Genomic DNA, 12482 nt, shown 5'->3' with positions numbered 1-12482 from the left:
TTTGAAAGCACACATTTGGTGTTGAAAGCCTTCTATCAACACAGGCATGTTCTGGATGTTTTAAAAAAGATTGCCGTTCACATTTTCAGTAATCAAAAACTAAATCTCTTTTCCTGGGCATGTGCAGGACACTTGATCCAGCAGCTGACCAACCGTCACAATTTTGTCTGCAATTTTCACAAAAGCTTTACTTTCTGCATCCACACTGCCAGCATTTTCAGATTTATTCACAAATGGCTTTATTTTTCGGTGCCCAAAAAGGTCAAATTGAATCGTGAGAGCAGTGAAGATTTTCACCCCTCTAAAACACATGGCCTAAGTAATTTTATGCGGCCACTCACTCTTGATGATTTGCAATCAAGTGAACAAGTTTACTTTCCCTGCCTACACGGTCATTAGGTAGACCTGAGAGCGAAACAACAGATGCTTTTAACCTGTGTTTGTAAGACACATGCACATACTCCTTTTTATTGTACACACAGGAGCCTGTGTTCACAAACAGAGCTCATATTTTCATAAGGTGGTGCCCCCGTGGTTTAGTGAGTTCCTCTGTTACATCAAAGCCAGAGAAGGACCTATAGCCAGACAACAGTGCACCTTAACAGGCTCGCTGGGAACAAGAGCGCAAGCTATAAGACTAACCTCAACGGCCATGGAGAATAATAACCTCTTGATGTCATTTTTACCTGATAGTGAAGGAGTTTTCTAGGAAATGTAGATTGAGTAAAAAGCTCAGACAATGTCCTTCATTGAAACTTTCAGAGTTTTCTGTGAGTTTAATGGAAAGTGAGACGATTGGCAACAAACTTGAGGCTTCAGATTTTGATTTTATTGGAACCTGGACCTATCTGGACCTGTCTTTTTTTTTTTTGTGTGTGTCTTTGCACCCGTGCGATGGTATGCATATGTGTGTCTGCATATGTTGGAGGATTAGGGAGTGGGACCCCAGAATACACTCGCTGGAATGTGAAGTGTGTGTTTTGAGCAGCCCGAGGGCAAGGAATGTCTCAAACTCACTGTAACAACTTTAAGTGGCATGACCAGAGTGCACGTGTTATGAGTGACAGCAGGTGATGGGTGCGTGCTCCTTCAGGGTGCGCCCCCAGGTCCTGTCGGTCATCACCACATGTGTTCACGAATGCACACAAAAACACACACATACAGCGACCTGTATGTGCGTGTCCCCCCCACAACATGGGAGTAATGTGTGTGTTTCAATAGTTGTCTGCTTTATCTCAGCCAGAAGAAGTGAAAGAGTATCTCTGCTCCAGTCAATGGGCCTTTCATTCTTTTTTATTCAGGTTGTGTTTGGACAACCTTTGGCAGATGCTTAGTGGTGTTCTACTCAGATCTGTAGCCTCTTTGTGTAGCTTGATTTCATTAAAACAAAAGTCTCACTTGTTGCTTTCTTTATCTTTCTCTCTGTCTATTCCTATTCGTCCATCTCAACATATCTACTCTTAATTTACCCCAAAACTGATTTAAGAGATGCAGCTTGGCCTCTTAAGTACCATCAACCCATAATCCACTGCAGCTAGCACATTTAACATCTCACCACAATGTGGAAACTGACTGCTGTTGTATGTACTAATCTGGGAGATTAAGACATAATTAAGAAGTGGCATTAGTTGCAGAGGAGGGAAAAATAATTCTTTGTGTAGGGTGAGGAGGCCCCCTGAAATGTTATTTACAGATCTGTACCAGTTGTTGTGACTGAGGCATTTGGTAGCCATGTTAAGCCACTGCCCTTTTACCCATGAACAACGGCTCACATCATGCTGACATCATAGTTCCTCCATCTGCTATATGTGCATGCATATGTCATGTGTGTGTATGATAGTGTGTGTTAGAGGGAGATAGTTCCCTAGTGTGATGCATTCACTGCAGACACTGACAGTAACATCATTACTGTAAATTAACAACATCCAATGACAATTACATTTCTCAGTTAATATCAGTATTACACTTGGGTCTGTTCAACATTTGCCTTTCCAAAAACCCAACAGGTTAGCTGTATCATATTTCACTTTTTGTTGTTGTCGTTGACATGGCTGGAGGGAGGCCAGAGGAAATTCTACCCCAGGATCCAACCCCTGTCCTGGGCCTCTGCGTGCCGGGGTTCCCCTTGTTAGCTCCTCCCCAGTTCTTAGCCCTGGAGTTGTGGCTGGGAAGCGCTCCATGTTGCACCCCAGACTGAACTACTTATGGAGGTGATTTAAAAGGCTGTTCCACCTTGTCCCAGGAGTGCTGTCCCTCTTCTGCTTCCTGCTCTCTTGTAGAAAAGAAAAGGACTTTGGAAGAAACTCATGGTACGGTGGGGGTCAAGGGTTACTGAGTCATGAAAGAGCTCTTCTGGTCACCACAATATACACTGAAACATTTTAATGTCTTCTGAAATCAAACACGCTTTGACCTAATTTATCATGCTCTTTACACTAAGGGCATGCAATTACTTTGTGGGGAAATTGTTTAACCATTTTCTCCCATTCTTGCTTTAATTTATGCAAAATAAGTTCAGAGGCATTGTTTGAATTGTGGCTACATTCAAAGCCCTGCATCAGCCATGTTTAGACTGGGGGGCAGTAACCTTTACACTTTAACCCTATATGAGCTGAGTAAGTAGAAGACAAATACAAAGAAGAAGATGTGTCTGGTGCCTCTCAAGGAATCATCTGTACACCTCTCCCAGCTCCTACTGTTTTCCTTTTTGGGACTTACAATATGAGAAGATCAAGATGACCCAGTTAGTGTCAGCGTGATCAACAGTCACACAATTTTTGGTTCCTTATATGAAGCTTGGAACCTTCCACTGTTTCAACTGTTCTGTTTCATTTCACGGGGATGAAGTAGTTTAGAGCCAAGTTGTCTCTCAGCTGCGACGTGTTGAACTCTGAGCCAACTCCGTCCATCCACCCTGGAGAGGTCAGGAGGATAGGAGAGCTTAAGAGATAAATTTGCTGTGTGGGGAGAATTTTGCTGAAGCAATTTCTTCTCATCTTAAGCTGTACAGTTTTCACCATCTATTTCCACCTCCCCCACACTCAGAAAAGAAACATTTTACTGACCAGGATTCCTGATGTGTCTGAGTGCCTTTTCAGTGCTTTAACTTTCCATCCAGAAAGCCCCAAGCATTTGCAGAATGTGTCCCCTTCCTTGCGAGGAAATCTTGGAAGAATGATGTACTTCAATATTCTTCTACACACACTTTAAAGCCAGTAACACACAGCCTGGTTAGGTTAACCCCCAGCAGAGCAGTGACTTGAGCAAAGCTGCCGTTCCCACCAGCTCCCAGTCCTAACATCACACACTTCTGACAGCAAATTCAAACTTCACTCCAGGGGACAGTGGCAATTTAGTGCATCTGATGTGTACGTGTTTATGTGTGTGTTTGTGTTCTAAACCCCCAGGCCAGTGCTGTCAGGGATATGCCTGTCAAAGGCACAACAGGGTTTCTCCTCTGTGATGGCCATTTAGGGATGTGACCTCGTATTTTCCTCCATGGACTCACACTCACACACATATATACACCCTTACAGGACCGCTGGAGAGCCATCAAGCAGCCATCACACATTGTTTCATTCCACATCATGGAAATGGGACAGAGAGGAAATAATAAATAACGCTGAAGAGGAAATTAATTTCTCTGTTTAGTGTGTACCTTACGGCAGGCTGCTTGCACAATTTAGTTTTTAATTGGGTCTTGTCCATGATTTACTGTAAGTGTTTAACAATACAACTCAGCAGAGAACCTGAATTGGATGGCTAATTAAAAGCCATTTTTAACCACAGATTTTTTTGCTAATTACTCTAAAAGTGCCCCAGACAACAACATGTCATCATTAAAAAGTGGTAGAATAAGTAATTCATGAGTGAGACTAAAGGTAATAACAGCATGTATAGCAGTGTTTCTCTTATAAGAACATGCCGTGACTCCAGAGTGCAGCAGATGGCTGAAGCAGCTGAAATGACATTTGTGATCAATCTGCCTGCATCTGAAGTACAATCACATATATGTAATGTATACAATGACCATAGGTACAGTCTGCAGTGGCTGCATGTTCACGCAGTGTCTTTAATGTACCTTGTGTGTCAGAGTTTGAGACTTTCAAGATATAATAAGGGCTGGGCCTGCAGAGGAAATTATTTCATGGCCCTATATGGTGCAGTAGTGATGGATAATCCTATTCATCTTAAAAAATCAATGTTGCCTGCAGAATGTTTAAATGCTCATCCAGCCAGGAAGAGTATTTATATAACTTCAAGATTCAAGATACTTTATTGTCATTGCATGAACACAACGACATTTCGTTGGTGGCAATCAGTGCAGCAGCAGTAACTAAATAATAAAAACAAGATAAAAAACAAACAAAAATATTAAAAAGACACACAAAAAAAGGCATTGCACATAGTACTCACATGAGTATTTGCAGAGTTTTTTTTGTTTTGTTTAGTTTTTTGTTTGTTAAAGTGCTTTCATGACAGTAGTCCTTAGCAGCTACAGGTTGTATTTGTGTGCTTGTGCATGGAGGGGAGGGGTGATGGAGGTTACTGCTCTGGGGAATAAGCTGTTCCTCAGTCTATTAGTCTGGGTTTTTGATGGTTCCCAACCTCTCATATTTCTACTCTCCATTTGATTGGAAAATTATGATTTTGCTCTATGCTTATAATCCACCAAGGTGAATCACAGATCTGTGCATATGAGTGTGTTGGTTTCCTGATGATAAGCTGCTGAAGTGGTCCAGGGAGCCATATTGTTAGCCATCTGTGCATACAATCCATATTCACCCTCTCTTTCGATCTTATAAGGTGAATGCCCATCCATACGTATTTGTGCAACCTCATGCATACAGCATGATTTTTATTATAACTTTTTTTAAGGCTTAAATCAACTCTGCTGCATTTATTTAAGACTCTGTCTCCCAGATGGTCAGTGCAGTCATGATTGTGTTGAAGAGGAGACGCATCACATGACGATGGGCGTGGCCAGTCATGCTTGTCCCCCCTGCAAATGAGTCATTTTGTTTTTTAATCATTGTGAGTATTTTTGAGAGAACTGTCATCTCTGTTATGTTGTTTTATGCCTCCAGTCTGTAGAGGAATGCGAAGCAGACAGCGTGACATAATGTTGCTGTTTAATGTTCTTTTTATATGATAAACAGGGGCGTCGGACTGGGGGGGAAAAGGGGACTGAGTACCCAGGGTTCTCATGTGAGGAGGGCCCAAAAAGATGCTAGAATGAATAGCTGTGGATGCGGGGACGGGCCCATAGAAAATGCCTTTCTACAGGGCCCAGAATTTTGTGCTACACCCCTGATGATAAACAACATTATTGTTGTACCCTTACACCTGCTGTAAGGTGGAATGGGGCATTTTTGTAGTACAATGGTTGAGGAGTTTTTCAGTTGGTTGTTTTTTGCATAGACATATGTGTCCTTCCTCTATGTCCCTCACATGACTTAGAGGCCAAGTTTCCTGCTGCTTTCTGCCTCTTCAAACAGACCTTCTCTCTCGCAGATAGAGATCTATCTGCAATAACTGAATTGTACGGGCAAATACACAAGCATAGACAATGCATCTCACCTTATTGTCATCTCTAGCACTAGTCACAGTCTCACATATTTAGTCTTTAGAATCTAATGACTTCAACAGCCCTTTCATGCGTGCCCCCTCCGGTTTATGAGCCGACTGCCGAGTGCCAGTCTGGCATTGCCCTACTTTCCATTTGCCTGAAAAGGCATCACTACAACCAGGAACCTGATTTAGCCATTTTGGGTTCTGCCATGTGACACTGTGGATTTTAATAGGAATGGAAAGTTCCTCCTCCATTGTAGGACTGCAGAAACACTTTCCATGCTTTTATGCAAGTGAGAGAGACTGTGTCCAACTATCACCCTGTATAAAATGTGTTTAACCACATAAGGGTACAAAGAGTTGAACCCCTGGGTTCATATCACCATTACATTTGTACTATATCATTCACAAGATCTAGAGCCTTTTCTAAATGTATGTTGTTCTTGTATCATTTAATCCTTTTTACAAAGTCTTCTCTGTTTGCTAACACCCTCCAACTGTCCCCAATATTCTCACCTATCTGCTCCACTATGGTCTAATTAGTAATTTCTGCTAGCTCTTGATTGACCAGGTTGCATTAGCACTGTTGAAGGCTTTAAGGTGCCCTCTGGAGTGTTACTCACAAAAATGCATTGTGTGTGTCCTTGAGGTCTAACAAACATGTCGAGTGCATTTCATTTCTCATAAAACATTCGCTAAGCCAATTTTAAAGTATTTTTTTATTCAAGCATTGTTCACATCACATCCATGTTTACTAGCTTGCGGCCTTCTTCTTCACTGCCGTCGCTGGTGCATTGCAGCGTATCTTGGCCCGGTACTGCCACCTTTTGATCAGTGGAACAGTGTGACTCCATTGGTAGGACTGTGTATCGCGTCACCAGCATGCACAAGATAAAAGATCCACTCATAGAAAAACTGCTCTGTAGCGCTATTACAGGTCCAAAACTCCACAGGGAACCTTGAAGGTCACATTACTAAACATTCATAATCATTTCACCTTGCTGATCTGGTGGAATATTCAGATTTTGTTGCAAAGGGAGCTATAATTAGATAACAAGATTGATAATGACATTGTGCTCCTTATTGCTATTGATCTGTTGTTTAGTGCAAGGCTTTGCATAAGTGCACTAATATTCTCTATAATGTGCATTGACTATTGATCAGGTAATTACTTAATTGTTTTTTTATTATTTTGTTCTGTGTAGGACAGTAAGTCTGTCTCCTTCCACAATTACTAAGGATCTTCTGACCATGCAGCAAAGTCAGAAATTACTTCTGAAAGTTTAATTCCACAGGACAGCTTCAGCATCCCATTCCTCCAAATGGCCTGCATGCAGTTTTAACAAATGTTTGTTTAGATGGAACAGCTTATCAACCAATACTGTTAAGTCTGCTCCCTGAGGCTGGCAAGACTCCAACTCCCAGCAAGCACTGCTCCCACAAATTACAGGCAAAGCTGCTTTGTCTCTGCAGTGGCTTTTTTCTTGCTTCTGGATCTAGCGTATTTCTTTCACTTTCTTTCTGCCATCTCTCAACCTCAAAGAGATCAGGAGAGGAGACGGGGATAAGGGAGTGCAGAGCTCTCATAATGAGCAGCAAAAAAAGACCATTCACATTGAGATCAGGGCAATTAGCTTCATAGTCTGAATAGTGAAGGAACACAGAAGCCTGTTAATAAAAGCTAGTATTAAGCTCAGCAGCAGCTATTCAACTATTGTCTTGATAGTTTGTGAGGCTCACTGTTTGCGTGGGTGTGCCGGTCCTCTCTGCAGATGGAGGAACAAAGAAATCATGTCTCTGTGAAAGGATTGTGTTGTTTGTATTGACCACAATGACCTTAATCAATCTGGAAAATAAAAATGTAATATTAAAACCATTTGAAATGTTCTGCAACTTACGTTAAACATTCTCCCTTTCTGAGAGATGATGTATTCTAAGTTCGCTCTCTGACTCATTGTGGCTTTTCTTAGACTAGGACACCAATTGTGTACCGCTGGCTCGGGATGACAGAATACAGTGTGTCCATGTGGCATATATTTTCAGCTCAGCGGGATGCTGCATTTTGCACATGGTGTGCAGAAAGAAATCATCGGTCAGGTGGAGGTGAAGAGGGAGTTTAATCAAGCGCATCTCAGATTAAATGACATTTATTGCAGCCTAAATTGAATCAACATTGATTTTCATTTTGCTTATGAAATTACAGTTACAGGGTACCATTTCTCAATGTCCTGATCCTTTCCCTGCAACAGGGTTCTTTAGCTCTGGATCAGGTCTAAAAAGGTCAGGTCTAAAGTTGCAATAGGCCAATGAAATTTAACATCCATAAGTAGGGCATACAGATGTGGTTTATGGCCATGGTTTGCTCTCTGTACTTTGATTTAAACACATACATTATACAATAATGTATGTGTTTAATACTGTAGCTGGCTGATGTTATTTAGCTTTTTAGAGGAAGATATAATGTAGGGTTGGCTGATTCAAATGAACACAAATGTGACAGGGAAGTGGCTTTACTAAAATGGTGCTTGCCGTGAGACGCTAATCTGAATTGGGTGCTAATATTATCCCTCGGTCTCTGCAGCTGCTGCTAAAGAATAAAAAAGATGAGGTGGAGCGAAGAGAGATTATGACAGGAGATTTCAAAAGCTGCTGTTTGTCGATAGAGTATAGAGGTTGGTGGACGTTTTGAGGGAGAGTTGAGAGACGATCCTCTTGAGAGAGTTCATCATGTCCTGAGGTTTTCTGTGTCATCAACAGCACTTCTCTTTTCACTATAGCTCTCTTTTTTTCACACTTGTCGTTTCAGTTCTTTCTTTGCTCCCCACACGCCACTTCACCCTCTTCTCTAGAGTATTCTCGTGTTTCATCGCCCTCTTTTCAGGCTTCCTTTTATCTCACCCATTTGAGTTAATGGAGGACTATAGATGGCAAAGAAGAGCTGGACCACATGACACTGGATCTGGTGCAGCCATATATCGCCAGACACTGATTAAGGATATCAGGTTTTAGCTTGGAATGTTTTAGCCAAAAACTTGGACAGACAGTGTTTTTATATAAGAAAATCAAGTTTAGTTTTTCTGCTCACAGACCTAAAAAGCGGGGCTCATTGAAGTCTGACTGAACATAATTTCTGCGGATCAAAGCTAAAGGCAGATCAAGTCTTTGCCAAGACACTCACACTGAAATTCATGTGCATACACTGTGCAAACTGTACGATGCCTTATGTGCCCCTTGGCGGCCACATCGTCTCAACTCTTATTTACTTTCTGAGTCTCTGAGCCGTCTTTTGGTCGCATCTAAGCAGCCTTTAACAGAATGTCTCTTCTTTGTCTGGTAGATGTTGGATTTTCATTCAAATACTTTTCTTTTTGTTAAAATGAGAGAATCTCACCGATAAATCAGATAAAGTCGTCTGTTTTATATTTTATTCACCCATTTAGCTAGTGCTGTCCGTGATGTTTGACCCCTGACCCCCGTCCCTCTCCTCTACAGGTTTCTGTTTTTACATCTGTCGGCTGAGTGACAGCAGACACTGTGTTTGTTCTGTTTCCTATCAGATATGAGACATATTATTAGTATATTATCATTCACAAAAGCTCTGGTGGACACCCAGGTAACTTTGAAGTGAATAACAAGGTATGAAGAGAAAGGTATTGCTTCAGAAAGGTGCTGATAGTAAAACACAGCTGTGTTGAGGAGGTTCCTCTCCCAGGAATAAGTTTGTTCAATGAGGAAGGAACACTACATGAGTTCAAAGTTTATTAGTTCCTTTGTGCATTCTTGTACTAAGGAGTAAATAGAAATCAGGAATCCAACATCAGCTTTTATAGAAGAACAACATCCTTCTTACAAAGTTCTTAAATCTCTAATTAATTCTTAAAACTGCATATGTTGCTGTAAAACAAATTGTGAAATCATCTGCCAGTTGATAAGAGAATCCCACGTTTTCAGTGCAGAATTGAAGTTTCATTGCAAATATTCAACAACCAACTATTTATGAGCTTATGGTGTCTATAAAAAAACTATGAAAATTAGAATCGCAAGAAATGTTTCTTTCTCTCATAGGGATGTTGCTTGTTTCAAGAATGAAACACAATACAGTAGCAATTGAAAATAAACTGGAACTTTATTACTAGTTTAAAGACATTTAATTTGTTTGCGTTTCACATGGAGACAGAAAGTGTAGGTCGGCTCTCTGGATGTGTCTGAGCCAATTTTTAATTTGCCCTTAATCCTACTCTGGCATTATAGACAAGGCAGCATGACAGCCAATTCAGACATAACATCTCGTCTGCTCTTTTTTATGTCTACATATCCACAGGCTAGAGAAGGAGGGCTTTCCCTTTGCTCCTCTCCCCCTGATTCCTGCCCTCAAGTCCCCCAGGGTACAGTGTGACCCATACAGGCACCCAACCGGAAGGCCCACACCACTATCCTCCCCTGTGCCACAGTATACATGACCTCATTAGGCAAAGCCCCACCCTCACAACTTGTTTTACAGTACAGTATGATATCAGTCTAACCTACTGACCCTAATAAGATAAACCCCCCAACCCCCTAACGTCCTAAGCATGACCTACTTAATGTATATGAGCACATGTGGATGTACACTCAAACACACCTCTCAGATGTGCCTTTTTCTCCCCCACTTTTCCCCTTTGTCATTCCTACAAGTCATTGTGTTGAGCAAGTGAACACATTCATTCCAATTAGGTGTATGCTTGATAGGTCATATTACTGTATTCCATACATTTTATCACCACACAGGAAATGGTCAAATGTTACAATTGATTTTATTTAAAGGGAAACTGAATTGCTTAAATTTTGCCCTGCAACAATCATACAGGAGATGGAGAAACCAATTGTTAAGGAGGCAGAAATGCCAACTTCTCCACTGACAGTAGACACAATAGACCTTTATGTAATTCAGCCATTAGATATGTGTTTAAAAATAAAGGACGCAACTGACCTTTTCTCAGCTGGAATACCCATCCAACTAAACATTACAAGAAAGTTCTTCACAGGATTAAAATAAAGGAACAGTAAGACTAAAACAATAAGAAAAAAATCAACACAGAAATAAATAAAAAAAAACAGTGGTGGAATGTATGTAACTAAGTACATTAGTAGCTCAAGTACTGTACAAGTTTGAGGTACTTGTACTTGACTTGAGTCTTTTCTTTTCATGCCACTTTCTACTTCTGCTCCACTTCATTTCAGAGATAATTATTGTTGACTTTTTACTCTGATTCGTTTTAATCTGACAGCTTTAGTTACTAGTTACTTTACAAATTAAGATTTTTGCACACAAAACACATGTAGTTTATAAAATACAATGTTTTATTATAAATTAAACTACCCAACAATATACAGGCCTACAAGTACAGCTTAAATGATTAGACGATTAAAAATGTAGTCGATTGACAGAACTGTTTTGATCGTTTTCAGTTTCTAAAATGTGAGGATTTTTCTGCATTGATTACTTTTACTTTTAATACTTTAAGTACACCTACTTTCCTGATGATACTTACATACTTTTATTTAAGTAACATTTTCAGTGCAGGACATTTACTTGTAACAGTAATTTTACAGTGTGGTATTACTAGCTACTTTTACTTAAGTAAAAGATCTGAATACTTCTTCTGCCACTGTAAAAAATAAAGTATGATTAAAATGGCGAAGAGAAGAAAATAAAGTAAAATAATATAAAATAAAATAATAAAATACCATCAAAACAAAATTCTAAAAGCCACAGTTTTATCAAATAGCCTTCAATAGATGCAAAACTGGTGTAATGTGATCTCTCCTGGTTGGGGTTCAGATTGAAGCAGCAAGCTTGTAAATGTTCAGCAGGGTTCCTGGGTAGACCACACAACAAACCATGACCATAGTCTAATCTAGGCAACACAACAGCATGTATGGGTTTCTGCCTGTCAAATATCAGAAACGAATCATGTTGGCAGAACTAGACAATCTAAAGGTGATGTTGAGTAAAAGTGGGTACATAGAAGCAACACTGTATCATGAAATAGTTCCTAGAATGCACCAAACATCATGGATCACTGATATTCTAGTTAGCTTGAAGTATGATGTCTATCAATACTATTGTTTTAGATATACAGAGGTAACAACAATAGGATTTTCAGAACAATTGCTCTTGAGGGGGAAAAGAAAAACAGCTAAGCAGATGTGTGCCAAGCGGACAGGCTTCATAGTCCTGGCACAGACTCCCCTCTTGCATACTCTCGTGGGCACATGCATCAGTGTATATGTTCTTCGGTGCTATTTTTGTGTGTGTGTGGGTTTAGATGATGTCGAGAGCGCTCCAGTTTTCAGTTTGCCAAGTGTTTGCAGCACATGCAGTGTGAAAGTTAACTATATAGAGCGAGGAGCGTTTCAAATAAGGTTTATGAATATTTAATCAAAAGACAAATGGTAAGACATGGAGCCAAGTGAGCCAACCGCTGATGTAACTTAGCTGGTGGAGCTTCGATAGTTTATGCAGTGTATAACTTTGAGGAGATATCCAGTTAATTGTCACAGATTGTTTTGTTTTTGTCATATAGTTTTGGATATGGGAGCATGTGATGGTATGTGATACTTGATTGATCTTTGTAGGGAAACAGAAATAGCTTCTGTACGCCCTTGGAGTTGGAAAGGATTTGGTGTCTTGATTCACAGAAAGGTGGATGCTTAATGACATTGAGGCTTAAACTCAGGTTTACTAACTGGCAACCTCAAACACAAATTTGTTCACCCTGCAGATTACTAGCAGTCTGATGTAGGCTCTGAAATTACACTTTTGATCACAGATGATAGCAAATTTGTTAGGCAGGACATTACATCTTTCTTCTAACTACAAGATGTGGTCTATTATTCAGTGGATCCCAAACTTCTTTAAGACACTGCAT

General features: G+C 40.4%; 1 protein-coding gene across 5 annotated transcripts in view; it reads left to right on the top strand.

Annotated features, from left to right (window-relative positions):
* The window catches only part of nav1a (neuron navigator 1a), an 86423-nt gene that overhangs the window by 51579 nt on the left and 22362 nt on the right, over nt 1–12482 (top strand). The window lies entirely within an intron of this gene.

This window comes from Sander vitreus, chromosome 7, assembly GCF_031162955.1.
Source record: "Sander vitreus isolate 19-12246 chromosome 7, sanVit1, whole genome shotgun sequence".
NCBI lineage: Eukaryota > Metazoa > Chordata > Actinopteri > Perciformes > Percidae > Sander > Sander vitreus.
The sequence above is the reverse complement of the archived record's forward strand: the minus strand, read 5'-3'. Positions and strand labels throughout refer to the sequence as shown.